This window comes from Portunus trituberculatus, chromosome 42 (assembly GCF_017591435.1).
Source record: "Portunus trituberculatus isolate SZX2019 chromosome 42, ASM1759143v1, whole genome shotgun sequence".
NCBI lineage: Eukaryota > Metazoa > Arthropoda > Malacostraca > Decapoda > Portunidae > Portunus > Portunus trituberculatus.
In genome coordinates, this window is record NC_059296.1 from 26,486,575 (window position 1) to 26,503,293 (window position 16,719).

Below are 16,719 nucleotides of genomic sequence, written 5' to 3' on the forward strand. Positions count from 1 at the left end.
GTTCCTGGTCTCAGGCCTATCCGAAGATCGGAAATAATGAGCTCTGAGCTCATTCCGTAGGGTAACGTCTGGCTGTCTCGTCAGAGACTGCAGCAGATCAAACAGTGAAACAGTGAAACACACACACACACACACACACCGCGTAGTGTAGTGGTTAGCACGCTCGACTCACGATCGAGAGGGCCTGGTTTGAGTCCCGGAAAGCGGCGAGGAAAATGGGCAAGCCTCTTAATGTGTGACCCCTGTTCACCTAGCAGTAATTAGGTACGGGATGTAACCTTGGGGGTTGTGGCCTCGCTTTCCCGGTGTGTGTTGTGTTTGATGTGGTCTCAGTCCTACCCGAAGATCGGTCTATGAGCTCTGAGCTCGCTCCGTAATGGGGAAGACTGGCTGGGTGACCAGCAGGCGGAGGTGACACACACACACACACACACACACACACACACACACACACACACACCTCTACATAGTGTAGTGATTAGCACATTCAGTTCACAATTGAGAAGGCACAGGTTCAAGTCCCAGGTGTGGTTGTCCCAGTGTGTGGTGTGGTCTCAATCCTACCCAAAGATTGGTCTGTACAAGTTCAGCTCTTGCTGTTGGGGAACAACTGGCTGAGTGACCAACAAATGACTCTGGTGAATTACACACTTTTACACATACACACACACTCCTAAAGGCCCATTCTTTCTCAAAATTTATTCCAAGAAGGATGGGCATGAGAGAGAAGTCATAATGTATACTGTACTATATACATGCATGTACACATTTGAAACCTAGAGCTTCAGACAAAATAACTATAGTTGTCATAGGCTGAGCTGATATGGAAGCCATGTCCCCTTCCACCTTTGCCACACCTGTTAGTGGAACAGCTGATTGGTGCACTTATAATGGAGTTGCCTAGTCCATGAATTTTCCCCATGAAAAATACGTTCAACCTCCTTATCAGTTTGTTTTACCTTAAAGTTGATTTTCAAAAATATCAGTATGAACACAATGACTATTTAGGTATTGATTTTTCAGAAAAATTATGGAAACTGTCTATCTTTGATGGCTTACTCCCTCAGCAAACAGTTTCCAAAAGGCTGACCACAAGAGAAGTGCTGCAACCTTTCGCCATCCAAACATTCCTTTCTTGACTGTTCAACCACTTTAGCTCTACAAACAATACTTTCATACATTAACTATTTTATCCTATCTTTCTACCTTTATAGCTTTCTAAAAACAACTGTCTTTCTTTCACACAAAATTACATGCACATGGCTGCACACACATCCTTCACTCAAAATTTTAAATAAATATGGCAACTCCTACAGCAGCCTCTGAGTCTCCTTCTGGGACTCTGTGATCGGACTGCTCTTCCATTATCAACCCTGAATTTCTTAAAATCCCACTCTGCTTTTTCTTCATTAACTTCTGCAGCATTCACAGTCTTAGATTTATTTTTCAATATGTAGAATACCACCTCTCCTCTACTAAACCTTATCTTTTCCTCACTAAAACATTGGTGTCTGAGGCAACTGACAGTAGCCCCTTTTCTGTTCCCTCTTAGTTTCTCTATCCTTATTTTCATTTTAAAGCTGGCTGGAAGTTGCATTTACATGCACAACTACTTAACTTCATGCCCATACTCTCAAATCTTCCAAATTTTCTATCATCTGGCTATGACTTCAGATTTATCTGTGCTTTTTACCTGTCACCTAATGCCTCTGACTTTAAGAAATACTTTGACTGCTTAACTTCCAAACTGGAGCACATTCTATCTCTCTCTCCTTTTGCAGATATCATCAGTCTTGGAGACTTCAATGTTCAGCACAAATTTTGGCTTTCCTCTCCCTTCACTGACCATCCTGGTGAACTAACTTTTAACTTTGTTATCCTCCATGACCTAGAGCAACTGGTGCAACACCCTAATCCTGTTCCTGGCCATCTTGTACCCTTATAAGAAGCCCTAATTCCTTCCACTAACTGGCCTCCTATACTTTAAACCTTAAGAGCATCCCAAAGACTGCCCTATCTACCATATCATATTCTTTCTCTAATGTATACAGCTTGTCATTCTTTCCTAAGTAGTCATTTATTGTCATTTTAATTATCAAAATTGCCATCCATACAATCTTTTGCTCTGCACATTCCTGACTGACCTTTACCTGAGTCACATCCTTCTATTTCTCATACATAAACTTTCTCTGGTGCACTAATCTAACTACTGCACTCATTTCTATTGCATTTTCTATAATCCAGAGACACAATGATGCCTCCACTCATCTGGCACTTATCCTTCCTTCATGACTAGGAACATATTACATGCATCCAATCTACGGCAATGTCACTTCCTTACTTAAACATTTCTACAATTATTCAAACTGTCTGCAGGTTTCCCACACTTCACTCTAGCAATCAGTTCTCTACCTCCTTTTTATCTATTCCCTTCTACATAAACTTTCACTCTGTATATCTTACCCTTCTCTTATTAAGTATTACTGTTGCTACTTTTTCATCAATCAGAATGTCTTTTCCACATACAGGCAACCCCCGTTTAATGAAGGGGTTACGTTCCTAAAAAACACTTCGTTAAGCGAAACTTCGTTAAGCAAACCGATTATAACAAGTTTAACCCCTGATTTGAACTTCCATTGAGAGTAAGCAAAGCGAGAGTGCATCATAGTACAGTAAAAGGTTTAATGAAAGTAAGAATTATGAAGTTAAACATTTAGGTAGTTTAATTTAAGTCATTATAATGTACACTAATGTATGTATGTATGTAACTTTATAATGTTGATGATCTTAACTTTATGAAGGGAGGAAGAGTGAAACGGGAAAGACACTAACCGGCAACCTGTGGAATGTAAACAAAGTGCGCATCATTGTACTGCATACAAAACTTATGTACCACATTTCCACAAGGCTTTCCATTTTATCCATTGTAGAGTCAAGAGTTCAGGTGGTTCTTTTAGCTTGCAAGGAAGATACGGTCTCACCAGCCTCCTTAATAGAGTCTGCTGACTTGAAAATAGAGACAGTATAATATGGAGTCAAGATTGTGGCCAGCACTGCTATAGTTTTCTGGCCTCTCTCATGTCTGTGAATAATATCTAGCTTCATTTGGAGAGTAAGAGACTTCCTGGTCTTCTTACGAACACTAGGCCAATTGCAGGGCATTTTGGCTAGGGAAGACAAGCTGCTGCTGAGGCTGTTATGTTTTGACTGGAGAGTGAGTGTTGCGCGTGTTGTCCACAAGAGGCTTGATCTTGATCTTGATCTTTATTCTATAGGTGTCCCAGGATTTTTCCTGAGGCAGGCCTAGTACCAGTAGCTCCTGGTGTATTCAAAAGCCTGTCAGCTTGCGTGATATGGTGGGGCTTTCAAATTTGGAAAAAAATTACCTGGATAAAACTTTGTTAAAGCGAGTTTGGTGTTCGTTAAACGAGCAGATGGTAGTAAAATGAAACCTTCGTTGTAGCGAAATTTCGTTGTGTGAACCTTCGTTAAACGGGGGTTGCCTGTACTTATCACCTTCTCCTCGCTACTCACAAGAACTATATTCTCCTTTCATTCTCATTTTCCTATTCCTATTTTCACTTTTCTTTATATTGAATTCACTTCAAAATAATTTATCCTCATTGACTTCCATCAGCTTACTATCAAACTTTCTCTACTCTCCACTTACTTTCTCTGATATGTTCCTTTTCTTAATTATTCCAAGACTTCTATTCTTTTATTTACATCAACTTAATTGCATTGCCCCTCCCCTATCTCTCTCTCTCTCTCTCTCTCTCTCTCTCTCTCTCTCTCTCTCTCTCTCTCTCTCTCTCTCTCTCTCTCTCTCTCTCTCTCTCTCTCTCTCTAGCTTTTTAGACCCTACCACTTCTGATGTAATCTCTAGAAAAAAGTCAGATATGTATTCTATTTACATGAAGGCATTCACATGAATGTCAGCTTATACTATGATTTAAGTAAGTCAATCAGTCATGCAAATGTGTTTATGCAAATATTGTTACTTTTTGTTTCCTCAATTTTTCAGAAGATTTGATATCTTGATATGATTGATGTGTTCATATTAGTAGTATTTTTGAAAATTACGTAAAGGTGATTGGTAAGGTGATTGAAAACTAAAACTAAAACCCCTTTTGGAAGGGACAAGAGCACTATTATTGCATCAGTCACCTGACTTACCAAAAAGTGGCAGGAATCAGCTTATCCAACGGCAACCATAGTACACATTAAATGAATTTTGTGGCAAATTTTACTTTGTACTATTTGCTATGATTGATAATAAAGGTAAGAAAGTGTTTCATGATAAAATTAATAATTTTCCTAACTACCACATGGGTAAGATGTCAACTTTCTTTTCTATCTATCTATCTATCTATCTATCTATCTATCTATCTATCTATCTATATATATATATATATATATATATATATATATATATATATATATATATATATATATATATATATATATATATATATATATATATATATATCATGCTAGCAGTCCTACATGGGATGGTTCAGACCAAGCACATAAGCACACAGTATTAACATTCTTAGCCCAGTCAGCTTACAATATACTTGAAAGAAACAGTCTTGGAACTCCTCATACTACATCCCAAGAATCTAGGCATAGCACAGTTGGCCAAGCAGCACATGTCATATTAAACATCCTCTTCATTATGAGACAGATACCTGCTCCACACATAGTGTATTCCAGTCCTGGGACTACAACAGATGCAGGGTACTCACTCAAACTGGGTCCATGGTCCATACACCAATGGGCCTCATCAAGCAAATCCATACCCCTTATAGGGATCCACAAAATTGCAGAATTTTATTTTCACCTAAAGCAATATTAATTCTTTCATTATTAGGGGTAATAATTATATTAAATGGCATTAGATTTTACATACAAGAAAAAGCAGTGCATACTTTTCAGAGTTTGGTAATCTTGCAATTTCTACTGGTGTATGAGGCATTTCAGGCTTGTCACAAGTACTAGATATTAGAAATTTGGATCAGATTTAAAGGATGACTCAAGGCTCCTCATTCAGTTTATTATTGCTTCCAATTTCAGATTATGAGGGAAATAGACTCGTATTCTGCTGACTAATTAGCTTTTACTTTATTATGCTAAATAACCTTTTGAAAATAATTCCTTAATAGTATCTTGCAGCTTGTCTTTTAATCTTTTATGCATAAAAGGATCATGGCCAAGGGTAACAAAAATAATTAAAAAGAAAACCAATCGAAGATGCCAGTTTTAAAAGAATTGTCTTAAAAGAATATTTAAAATTGTAAAAAGTACCTTCAAACTTTGCTCTTGGAAGTGCACATAAGAACATAAGAAAAGAGGGAAGCTGCAGGAATACGCAGGCCTATACGTGGCAGTCCCTGTGTTTTTAAAGCTACTTAATTCCATCTATCATCCCCATCCATAAACTTATGTAATCTTTTAAAGCTCTGTATTGATTCAGCCCTGAATACATGACCGTTGAGTCCGTTCCACTCATCAACCATTCTGTTTGAAAACCAGTTTCTTCCCATTTCTCTCTTAAACCTAAACTTTTCAAGTTTAAACCCATTACTTCTGGTTCTGCCCCATCTACTAATCCAAAGAACTTTGTTCATGTCCCCTTTGTTAAAACCCTTATACCACTAAAGTAAGAATAGAAAATAAAGATTTCAGGCAGAACTCACCACTAAAAGGTATAGAAGTGGGAAAATGAAATTGCTGTCTTTCATTATTTCTATGATTTCTTCTTTTCCTCTAAGTGTCTATATTCAGTATTCCAGTTTTTAGTTTGTCCTTTATTTATCCTGAAGTGGATCCTGAAACAGTCTGGTCTGTCATCTGAAAGATCATAACAGAATCATTTTTGTGCATTTCAGGAGCTTTGAAAAGCCCACTGGTGGCTTGTGAGGCATGCAATTGCATACAGTTGTTATTCTTGTCATTGGTGTTTTCATTAACGTCGTTATTGTTATTAGTAGTAGTATATTAGTAGAAGGTAGTGCTATATATAGTAGTAACAGTAGCAGTAGTAGTAGTAGTAAAAGTAGTAGGCAATATTGTTATTACAATTTCTATTATTGTATTTTTTAGTAGTAGTAATAGTAGTAGTAACAGTAATAGCAGTAGCAGTAGTAATAATAGTAGTAGAAGTAGCAGTAGCAGTAGCTGCAGTAGTAATAGTAGTAGTAGTAGTAGTAAAAATAGAAGTAGTAGTAGTAGTAGTAGTAGCAACAATTGTAGTAGTAGTAGTAGTAGTAGTAGTAGTAGTAGTACTAGCATTAGTAGTAGTGGTAGTAGTAATAGTGGTAACAGTAGTAGTAGTAGTAACTCCAGTAGCAGTAGTAGTAGTAACAGCAGTAGTAGTAGTAGTAGTAATAGTAGTAGTAGCAGTAATAGTAGTAGTAGTAGCAACAGCAGAAATAGTAATTATTATCATTATCATTATTATTATTATTATTATTATTATTATTATTATTATTATTATTACAGGTTCTATAATGAATATATTCTCAGAGAGAGAGAGAGAGAGAGATATTAGCAGTATCAGTAGTAATACTAGTAATTATGATAGTAATAATAATATTGTTACTAGAAGTAGTGGTAGTAGTAGTAGTAGTAGTAGCACAAGTATTAATAGTAGTAACAGTACTAGTGGTAGTAAAAGCAGCAGTAGTAGTAGTAGTAGCTGCAATAATAGTAGTAGAACAAGAGTAGTAGTAGTAGAAGTAGTAGTAGTAACAGTAACAGTAGTAGTAGTAGTAGTAGTAGTAATTGTAGTAGTAGTAGTGGTAGTAATAGTAGTAGTAGTAGTAGTAGTAGTAGTAGTACAGTAGTAGTAATTGTAGTAGTAGTAGTAGTAGTAGTACAGTAGTAGTAGTAGTAGTAGTAGTAGTAGTAGTAATAGTAATAGTAGTAATTGTAGTAGTAGTAGTAGGAAGAGGAGGAGGAGAAAGAATAGTAGTAGTAGTAGTAGTACCAGTAAAAGTAGCAGTAGCACCACCATGGGAGAGAGAGAGAGAGAGAGTGGGAGGGGAGCAAGGATCCATCCCCGTTGGACAAGGGAGACATGAGGTACTTGTGAAACAGTAGCCTACCTAAGAGTATAGGATTCATAGGAAAGACACTCCGATGATGATGATGATAATAATAATGATAATGATGATGATGATAATAATAATAATAATAATAATAATAAAAGAAAGAAAAAAAAAAGTTATTAATATCAGTAGTAGTAGCTGCAGCATCAATAGCAGCAATATTGTCATTATTATTATTGTTATTGGTAGTAGTAGTAGTAGCAGTAGTAGTAGTAATTCTAATATTAATATATTGTAGTAGCAATTGTAGTAGTAGCTATATGAGTAGGAGTAGTAGTAGTTGTAGTACTAATAGTAGTAGTAGTAGTAGTAACAGTAGTAGTAATAGTGGTAGTAGTAGTAGTAGTAGTAATAAAAACAGAAGCAGAGAGAGAGAATATGTCTGTGTTTGTGTGTGTCCTAGGACCCCTTCCCTCCTCAGGAAGAGAGAGAGAGAGATGAAGTACTCTGATTCATAAGAAACACTTCCGATTATAATAATAATAAGAAGAAGAAGAAGAGAAGAATGATTGATAGAAGTAGTAGTATTAGCAACAGTAGCAGCAGCAGCAGCAGCAACAGTACTACTACTAGTAGTAGTAGTAATTTTTTTTTTTTTTTTTTTTTTTTTTTACGTAGGGAAGAGGGCCAGCCAAGGGCAAAAAAGAAAGTTAGAAAAAGCCCACTTGAGCGCTGGCTCTCCAAAGAGTACAAAAAGTGCCAAAACCGTCAGCCAGAATTAGGGAAGCAAATGCCTCGATACCTCCCTCTTAAAAGAAGACAAGTTGTAGGGATTTGGAAATACAGATGCAGGGAGGGAGTTCCAGAGTTTACCAGTGAAAGGGATGAATGATTGAGCGTACTGGTTAACTCTTGCATGAGAGAGTTGGACAGAATAGGGATGAGAGGAAGAAGAAAGCCTTGTGCAGCGTGGCCGCAGGAGGAGGGAGGCATGCAGTTAGCAAGATCAGTAGAACAGTTACCATGAAAATAGCGATAAAATATAGAAAGGGATGCAACATTTCGGCGGTGAGAAAGAGACTGAAGACAGTTAGTCAGAGGAGGGAGTTGATGAGACGAAGAGCTTTCGATTCCACCCTATCAAGCAAAGCTGTGTGACTGGAACCCCCAAACATGCGAAGAGTACTCCATACAGGGACGGATAAGGCCCTTATACAGAGTAAGCAGTTGGAGGGCGAGAAAAACTGGCGGAGACGCCTCAGAACACCTAATTTCATAGAAGCTGTTTTAGCAAGAGATGAGATGTGAAGTTTCCAGTTAAGATTATGAGCAAAGGACAGACCGAGGATATTCATTGTGGAAGAGGAGACAGTTGAGTGTCATTGAAGAAGAGGGATAGTTGTCTGGAAGGTTGTGTCGAGTTGATAGATGGAGGAATTGAGTTTTGAGGCATTGAAAACTACTAGATTTTCTCTGCCCCAATCGGAAATTTTAGAAAGATCGGAAGTCAGGCGTTCCGTGGCGTCCCGCGTGATCTGTTAATTTCCTGAAGGGTTGGACGTCTCTGAAAGAACGTGGAAAGATGTAGGGTGGTATCATCAGCGTAGGAGTGGATAGGGCAAGAAGTTTGGTTAAGAAGGTCATTAATGAATAATAGAAAGAGAGTGGGTGACAGGACAGAACCCTGAGGAACACCACTATTAATAGGTTTAGGAGAAGAACAGTAGCCGTCTACCACAGCAGCAATAGAGCGGTCGGAAAGGAAACTTGAGATAAAGTTGCAGAGAGAAGGATAGAAGCCGTAAGAGGGCAGTTTTGAAATCAAAGCTTTATGCCAGACTCTATCAAAAGCTTTTGATATGTCTAACGCAACAGCAAAAGTTTCACCGAAATCTCTAAAGAGGATGACCAAGACTCAGTAAGGAAAGCCAGAAGATCACCAGTAGAGCGACCTTGACGGAAGCCATACTGGCGATCAGACAGAAGATTGTGAAGTGACAGATGTTTGAGAATCTTCCTATTCAGGATAGATTCAAAACTTTAGACAAGCAAGAGATTAAAGCTATAGGACGGTAGTTTGAGGGGTTAGAACGGTCACCCTTTTTAGGAACAGGCTGAATGTAGGCGAACTTCCAGCAGGAAGGAAAGGTAGAAGTCGATAGACAAAGTTGGAAGAGTTTGGCCAGGCAAGGTGCAAGCACAGAAGCACAGTTTTTGAGAACAATAGGAGGGACCCCATCAGGTCCATAAGCCTTCCGAGGGTTTAGGCCAGCAAGGGCATGGAAAACATCATTACGAAGAATTTTGATTGTAGACATGAAATAGTCAGAGGGAGGAGGAGAGGGAGGACAAGCCCAGAATCGTCCAAGGTGGAGTTGTGAGCAAAGGTTTGAGAAAAGAGTTCAGCTTTAGAGACAGAAGAGATGGCAGTGGTGCCATCAGGATGAAATAAAGGAGGAAAGATGAAGAAGTGAAGTTATTTGAGATGTTTTGGCTAGATGCCAGAAGTCACGAGGAGAGTTTGAGTTTGAAAGATTTTGACATTTCCTATTTATGAAAGAGTGTTTGGCAAGTTGAAGAACAGACTTGGCATGATTCCGGGCAGAGATATAAAGTGCATGAGATTCAGGAGATGGAAGGCTCAAGTACCTTTTGTGGGCAACCTCTCTATCATGTATAGCACGAGAACAGGCTGAGTTAAACCAAGGTTTAGAAGGTTTAGGTTGAGAAAAGAATGAGGAATGTACGCCTCCATGCCAGATACTAACACCTCTGTTATGCGTTCAGCACAAAGAGATGGGTCTCTGACACGGAAGCAATAATCATTCCAGGAAAATCAGCATAATACCTCCTCAGGTCCCCCAACTGGCAGAGGCAAAACGCCAGAGGCACCTTCGCTTTGGGGATCCTGCGGAGGATTGGAAAAATAGGACAAGATACAGAAATGAGATTGTGATCGGAGGAGCCCAACGGAGATGAAAGGGTGACAGCATAAGCAGAAGGGTTAGAGGTGAGGAAGAGATCAAGAATGTTGGGCGTGTCTCCAAGACGGTCAGGAATACGAGTAGGGTGTTGCACCAGTTGCTCTAGGTCATGGAGGATAGCAAAGTTGAAGGCTAGTTCACCAGGGTGGTCAGTGAAGGAGAGGAAAGCCAAAGCTGGTGGTGAACATTGAAATCTCCAAGAATGGAAATCTCAGCGAAAGGGTAGAGGGACAGAATGTGCTCCACTTTAGAAGTTAAGTAGTCGAAGAAATTACTATAGTCAGAAGAGTTAGGGAGAGATAAACAGCACAGATGAATTTAGTTTGAGAGTGACTGTTAAGTCGTAGCCAGATGGTGGAAAATTCGGAAGACTCAAGAGCGTGGGCACGAGAGCAAGTTAAGTCGTTGCGTACATAGACGCAACATCCAGCTTTGGAATGAAAATGAGAATAGAGAAAGTAGGAGGGAACAGAGAAGGGCTACTGTCAGTTGCCTCAGACAGCTGTGTTTCGGTGAGGAAAAGAAGATGAGGTTTAGTAGAGGAGAGGTGGTGTTCCACAGATTGAAAATTAGATCTAAGACCGCGAATGTTGCAGAAGTTAATGTAGAAAAAGTTGAGGGAGGTGTCAAGGCATTTGTGGTCTTCAACAGGAGAGGTGTCCGACCTGGGGACATTTTTGGTCCCCTCCCCAGAGGGGGACTCCGAGGCGTTGTTTATTTTGGGTCCCATTTTTCTTTTAAATTTTGATTTGGAGTGAAGGGTGTATGTGTGGTAAGTGCATGTAGTTTTGCGTGAAGAAGGAGAGCTGTCTTTAGAGGGTAGGCTGTGACTACCCCCTTGAGTTGTGAGACACAAAGGGAAACATTCAACGAGATCACAACTAGCTTTAATGGAAGGTTCACAGTACCTCCTGAACTAGTGCTATTTGATCTCACTGGGAGTAAGTTATTGTTTCGGTAGGTGTCTACTACCTCCTCCTCTTAGTTGTAAGAGTAGGAGCAGGAATAGTAGCAGTAGTAGTAGTAGTAGTAGTAGTAGTACAGCTACTACTCCTACTCCTGCTCCTACAACTACAATTACTACTACTATTGTTACTACTACTACTTCTACTAATAATACTAATACTAATAGTAATACTAATAATAATACTACTATTACTACTTGTCGACTGACCTTACAGTTCACCATCTTTGCCAAAATAATTACAATGCACTTGATGATAAGTTGCTTCAGTTTCTTGCGACCTCTCCAAAGCATTTGGCACTATTTCTCATATTTTAGTGCAAAAACTTTCAATCTATGGAATACGAGGAACCACACTGGATTGTTATCTTGATAATAGGAAACAATACACATCATATTCAATCTTCCCTTAAAAGTTATCAACTGTAGTGTCCCTCAAGAATCAATTCTCGGCCCTGTGCTCTTCCTGATTTACATTAATTAATGACATCGTCATTAGCAGCAATAAACTTATTTCTTTTATTATTCGCGGGTGACACAACTATTTTCATTCAAGGTCACGACCTCGACAGCATTATGTCAACGATGAATGCGGAGTTAACCAAAGTTACTGATTAGATTAATCACTCTTAACAAAACCCACTCCATGGTCTCCAGTCCTCTTTTGAGCCATTTATTTTTTTAGGGATTGTTATTGATAGTAAGTTAAAATGGAAAAGGCATATAGACACTGTAAAATCCAGAATGTCTTTATTTACAGGGGTTATATGTAAGCTAAGAAATTACTTAAATGCAAACTGTTTAAGACATATTTATTGTTTCAACTTAATATATCCACATTTTCTTTATTGTTCTGCCATATGGGGAGCCGCCTATAAAACATATATTGACAGTTTATTCCTGACACAAAAGAAACACTCGCATCATGTTTTACAGAAATCGTTATGATCACATTTCAGTTTATTCAGAGATTCTAAATTCTAAAACCTTCATGATATTATTTACCTTCAAACAAACATATTTGTGTATAAATCTTTACATCTATTTGCAATAGATACAGGCTTCACAACAATACCACAGACCCTTTAATGCCCGAAGACCGCACACACTAAGCATACTGGCATCCCGCTGTGCCGAACATCACACGCCCAACAAAGCATCCTCTCAAAGGGTGCCACAAGCTGGAACAACTTGTCGCATGAACTTGTTACAACCAACTTTGATTTATTGAAACGTACGATTGTAAAAACTTCTCTAAGTACAATGATCAAGCAGCAGATCCTGTTTAAGTTATGTTTCACTTCAACACAAAGCGACAACTTCCCCTGTATTAACCTTGGTGTGTGGGTATAATTTCAATTAATTTATTAATTTACTTTTACTTTTGTTCCTGTCCTTCATAAATGTAAATTATTTGTTTATACATTTCTACCTGATTCTGTTCTGAATTTGTTGTTAGTTTATTTATTTTATATTATATTCGTCAGTATTTTCATAGCATTTGTGAATATGCACCATAAGTGTAAATATTATTATTTAGTACGTACTTTCGTAACCAATTTTTTTTTTATTATTATATACTTTTGATCCTGATTGCTATGATAGTTTCTTTTATTATTATTATTGTTATTATTGTTATTATTATTCTTATTATTTTATTATTATTATTATTAGTAGTAGTAGTAGTAGTAGTAGTAGTAGTAGTAGTAGTAGTATTGTTATTGTTATTATTATTATCAAGAGTTATTGCTACTATCATTTTTCTTTTCTTTTACATATGAATGTGTACTTCTTTACTGTATTTGTTAATTTACTGTTTGTTGTAACTATTAATTTCCAACGCTGCCACAGAGAGGCCACAATGCGTCCCTTGCGTCTGCCACAATACTAGTTTACAGGTCCTACTGAAGCTTCGGCTTATTGGACCTTGCCTCAACTCATTTTCTATGTAGAGTTTATACCAATGTAAGCAAAATGGCCCAATAAAAATCTCTCTCTCTCTCTCTCTCTCTCTCTCTCTCTCTCTCTCTCTCTCTCTCTCTCTCTCTCTCTCTCTCTGAACATTTGTTGCATTTCCCCATATCGTATTATCGTTGCATATCACTCAATAATACGATACGGTGTAACAAAATTGTCTTCACTTGTGAATCCGGGTGTCGTAACATTGATCCGTGATGCAAGTGTCATTCACTTTTTTTTTTTTTTTTTTTTGCACACATTTACCCAAGTTCCCATTTCCTTGTCAACTTCTTGATCGATTAATTGATCGATAACTTTATTGTTGTAGCAGTGTATACAACAAGGGTGGAAGTCGGGCCATGCCGGCCACCCTCTAAACATTGGGCAGACAGGATTTAAGGCCATTTCACCGAGAAGACGCACACGACGCATGAGGCGCAAAGTTGCGTGGCTTATCCTTAAACAGGAACGTGACTCCATAATTATGGAGTCACTAGTTAGTGGTTTTGAAAACGCGCCATTTTTCAAGCACAGTACTCTCGTTCTAAATGTGTGTAATAGTTGTTATTATTTTTTCTTCTGGTTTCATTGTCAGGTAAATTTGACATGTCGCATGCCTCTGGATTGTGTGATAAGAATACGTACAGCAGATGTTGGCTGAGCAAACTGTAGATCTTACTGGTGCAATAACATTCATTAAAGCCTATTTGCCAGTCATAGCTGACCTGGTTATTTAAAGAAAATCATATTTTCAGGAATCATCTTTCTTTTGTTCAGACAACCACAATCCACAACTGGGGTGGAGACCATGCAATTTATAAATAATTTTGAAACAATGATTTTAATAGGTTCAAGCAAAAGTTATCATAACAAACCATGTTGTGGGTATGCAGGTTCTGTCTATTTGTTTATTTATCAAAATCAAAAACAAAAATTGTTAATTTTCACTTGGTCAGAATACCACAATTGGTAAGCAAATTTAGAATTATACACTATTTCTTTTAAAAAGAGCAAAAGTTTTAGTTAGAGAATATTCAGTTTTCTTACTTTTCATTCAAAGAATTTTTATTTATACGCCATATGGCAGTCACTATTTTTTAAATGTTTTTATTTTTTTTAATAAATGAAAAATAAACATGAACAAAAATTTGTATGTTTTTAGTTACATTGTTCTACAAAATGCTTTATATTTCAAATCTGATAAGCGTAACTCAATATATATATATATATATATATATATATATATATATATATATATATATATATATATATATATATATATGTATGTATATTAGTCCCCTTCGTCCACATACTAGTAGTAGTATTAATATATTGATAATATAGTAATATTAATGATAATAATAATAATAATGATGATAATAATAATAATAATAATAATACTGTATTAATAATAATAATAATGATAAAAATAATAATAACGGTCAAAATAATATCAATAATGATAATAACAATAATAATAATGATAACAATAATAATAATGATAATAATAATAATAATAATAATAATGATAATAATGATAAAAATTATAATAATAATGATAAATGATAATAAATATTATTATTATTATTATTATTATTATTATTATTATTATTATTATTATTATTATTATTATTATCATTATTATTATTATTACTGGTTAGACAATATATTAATTCTCAGAGAGAGAGAAAGAGAGAGAGAGAGTAGTAGTAGTAGTAGTAATTATGATAATTATTATAGTAATAATAATATTGTTATTATTACTAGAATTATTATTATTAGTAGTAGTAGTAGAAGCAGCAGTAATCATAGTAGTAGCTTTAGTAGTAATAGTAGTAGTAGTAGTAGTAGTAGTAGTAGTAGTAGTAGCAGCTTTTTTTTTCATGCAAGAGGGAAGACTGCCAAGGGCAACAAAATGTTAGGAATAAAGGCTCACTAGAACTGTAGTTTCCCTAAAAGATCTGAAAGAGCCAGCCAAAAGTCATCTTGACACGTCTCTCTTAAAAGAAGTAAAGTCGTAGGAAGATCGAAATACAGAAGCAGGCAGGGAGTTCCAGAGTTTACTAGAGAAAGGTATGAAGGATTGAGAGTACTAATAGTAGTAGTACTAGTAGTAGTAGTAGTAGTAGTAGTAATAGTAGTAGTAATAGTAGGAGCAGTAGTAGTAGTAGTAGTAGTTGTCACAGCAATGGCAGCAGCAGCAGCAGCAGCAGTAGTAGTAGTAGTAGTAGTAGTAGTAGTAGTAGTAGCAATAATTATTATTCCTATCATTATTGTTATCATTATAATTATTGTTATTATTATTATTATTATTATTATTATTATTATTATTATTATTATTATTATTATTATTTTTACTGGTGTCACAAATAAAGAGAGAGAGAGAGAGAGAGAGAGAGAGAGAGAGAGAGACTAGTAGTAGTAGTAGTAGTAGCAGCAGCAATAATTGTTATTCCTATCATTATTGTTATCATTATTATTGTTATTATTATTATTTTCACTGGTGTCAATAAATAAATTCTCAAAGAGAGAGAGAGTAGTAGTAGTAGTAGTAGTAGTAGTAGTAGTAGTAGTAATGGTGGAGGAAGGGAAAGTAATAACATGTATGGTACCGTACAATCGTGAGAAAGGTGTACGTCATAAATGGAAAGAAACAACAATGGAAGCTCGCTCAATGAATCGCCTCCGTGGGATTGGAAACAATACTAATGAGAGAAAAACAAGTTGAAGCACACGTCTGTTTGTGTTAGATTAGAGGTGCTAAGTTGGGTTGACGTGTCTTGCCTAAAGGATAAGAATGATGCCACAACCATTTTTGAAGCGTCAAGTATCCCACCAGAGTCCTGCACGTCGCAAGAGGCGCTGCACCAATGCAAACCCAATGTTCTCTATGAATAGTCCTGTACCCAAGATCCGTGTCCTGAAGCGTGGTGATCCTGACTACTTCAAGCAGGCTGTGGTCTGTCGGAGGGTAGCGAGTACTGTACAGGAGGTTCTATGTATAGTGCTAATGGACGTGAGGCCTTCGAGGGAGAGCTTGGAGTTGTTGGCAAGACGAGATTTGTCACAACTGAAAAATGAAGTTGTATATCGAGACCACCGACCTTCTGGTGGCACCTTGTTCCTTAAGACTTCCGTCACTCCTGGTTACCAGGAACAATTTGCCTAAAAGGCAATCGCCAAGTGGCTTAGCAGCTTCACGCCGAATAAAACAGTGCTTAATTGCATGACTGATACCGGCGAGAAGAAAGGCAAGGAAGAATCCTCCCAGATGTGCAGCTTCATCGCCACCGCACCCCGATGCCCTGGCTTCACCGGCCCGGTCATCGTGGCCGTGGTGTGGAAAAAGCAGTTTTTGTGTAGCGGGGACAGGTGTGAAGAGGACGGGAAGAGCCTTGAGTGTCCAGTGACAACATCAAGCACTGGCTCAGGCACAGGCGCATCAGGCCGGCCTGGCTTCACCGGGCCGGTCATTGCGGCTGTGACATGGAAGAAAGAGTTTGGTTGCAGTGGAGAACGGGGTGAGGGTGGCGGGCTGGAGCAGGCAGATGACAGCCGCCAGAAGGAAGGTGAGGTGCAGGGAGGGAAGAAGAAAATCAGTAAGTGGAAGAAGTTTTGGCGATGGCTGACAAAGCGGAAGAACTGAGAAGAGTCGCTACATGAAGCTGCCTGACAAACACTCCTCCGCCCGCTGCTCGGCAGGGAATCAGTGTTGTATGTTGAGTGTTGAGTGTTCTATGTAAAAAAAAAAAAAAAAAAA